The 2,064-nt window shown below is 52.6% G+C and overlaps 1 non-coding gene across 1 annotated transcript; it reads right to left on the bottom strand.

Annotated features, from left to right (window-relative positions):
- Positions 1 to 1,330: 1,330 nt before the first annotated feature.
- TRNAK-CUU (transfer RNA lysine (anticodon CUU)) lies at positions 1,331 to 1,403 on the bottom strand. Its single transcript has one exon. It is a non-coding gene; the product is annotated as a tRNA-Lys (tRNA).
- Between the last annotated feature and the right edge of the window lie 661 nt (positions 1,404 to 2,064).

Below are 2,064 nucleotides of genomic sequence, written 5' to 3'. Positions count from 1 at the left end.
GGACAACCACAGACGCGCCACAACTCCACTGCAGCCTCACTGGGAACATTCCCTGTCTACACTAGGCTTCCAAAAGAAGCTTTTTGAGGGAATGATGAACAAAACACTCACCGTTTTCTCTTCCAATGCTTCCAAATTCCAGCACAGCATAAAATGAAGACAAGCTCCAAAAGAAGCATGCCTGCCATTAACCCTAGCCAGCAGCCTGTTCCCTGACAGAAACCCATTCCAGTGCCCTTCTGGGAATCTGGAACAGGTGTTGTGGGGCCGGCAGCATCTGTGGGAGCAATGGGGAGCGTGAGCCCGCGCTGTGCTGCACTGCTGAGCTGGCAGCACGGTGGATACGGCCAGGACGTTCTCTGCTTCCCCCAGAGCTGGGGCCTGCAGGCACCTTGCCGCCCCTCGGCACAGGCTGTGCCACCCAGCAAAGCCCAGCCGGCCGGGAGGAGAGCCCGGGGCCAGCGCAGCTGCTTTGGCAGTCGCTGCTTGGAGGGACACGGGCCAAACCCATCCCTGAGCAGCCCCTGCCAGCCCTGGCCCTCCCTGCCCCGTGACAGCTCCCCCAGCCCCAGGGGGCAGAGTCAGGCCCTGTCAAGAGCCAGTGCAGCCCCTGCCCAGTCAGGAGCCAGGGCTGGCTCTGGCCCTGGGCTCGCAGCAGGGCTCCCGCTCGGGGCTGCTCCTGTGCCTTGGGCCTCTGGGCGCTCAGGGCCAGCTGCGGGAGCAGCTGCACCAGGAGGGGCGTTGGTGCCCGAGTCCCGATTCCCCGGGGTTGGGAACGAGCTCCAGTGTTGCAGCAGATAGGCCTGCTAGGCCCCTCTGGAGATTAGCTGCCTAAGGGCAGAGAAAATGCATAGTCATGCTGACTAGCAAAATAACCCCTTTTCCCACGCCTCAGACCCTCTGTTATCTTCCTGTAAGACAATAGGTCAATTTGTACCCTGACCCACACAATTGGACCATTTCTCAAAACCCCTGTACCCTATAAAAACCCCTCAGTTTCCCTAGCTCGTTGGAAGTAAGCTGTCCCTGAACCCTTCACGGAAGATGAAATAAAGATCCTCCGGTGGAACCTCACACAGCGCTCCCCGTCTCTCTCTCCCTGCGTCTGCCCGAGGCACCCCAGCAAGCCTATGAGCTGAAATCACTTCTAAAAGAGCTGAACTTTGCTTAAGAGCTGCATATCACTATAACAGCTTGCTGGGGCTAGCCTGTGCCTGGGAGCTCTGCCAAAGGTGCTTGGGCAGGAGGGTGTGCAGATACCCTTCTCACCCCAGAACACCAAGGCAGCCGGACCAACTGAGCCTGACCGGGAGCAAAAACAATAATCTGGCGCCCAACGTGGGGCTCGAACCCACGACCCTGAGATTAAGAGTCTCATGCTCTACCGACTGAGCTAGCCGGGCAGGGGATTGGGAGTTGGCACAAAGAATTTCTGCCTTCCCTGTAACTTATTCTAAGGGAAAAAGAGGGGGTTCCACCACTAAGATTACGTGGGAACCCAATACAAACAAAGAGCTCATTGAACTTCGAAAAGTAGCCAAAGAACATGGCAGAAACTCACATATTTTTAAAAATTTTCTAGAGGCAATCTTTTCAGCACACGTCTTAATACCACATGATGTTAAAAATATTGCTCATTGCCTCCTATCCCCAGCAGAATACATGTTATGGGAAAGGCATTGGAAAAAACAATTAAAAACATTATCAGACACATATGCAAGAGATTCTAATAGGCAAGATTTCTCAGTTGAACAGCTGGCTGGAGAAGGCAATTTGCAGAAACCTTCAGAGCAAGCTAAAACTTTGTCTGAGGCAGTAATACAAGACCTGGCTATCGCAGCAAAAACCTCCCTACTTCTCACCCCAGATGACTCTATCCCTACCCAACACTTCTCTAATATTAAACAAGGAATAGATGAAAGCTTTATTAAATTTGTGGACAGAATTAAAGATGCTCTGGATAAACAAATAGAGAGCACAGAGGCAAGAAAAGAACTGTTATGCAAACTTGCCATGAGCAATGCTAATGAGCAATGTAAAAACATTCTGAGAGCCTTACCTTTG

This window comes from Anomalospiza imberbis, chromosome 11 (assembly GCF_031753505.1).
Source record: "Anomalospiza imberbis isolate Cuckoo-Finch-1a 21T00152 chromosome 11, ASM3175350v1, whole genome shotgun sequence".
Classification (NCBI taxonomy): domain Eukaryota; kingdom Metazoa; phylum Chordata; class Aves; order Passeriformes; family Viduidae; genus Anomalospiza; species Anomalospiza imberbis.
Note: the sequence above shows the minus strand (reverse complement) of the source record. Positions and strands in the feature narration are given on the sequence as shown.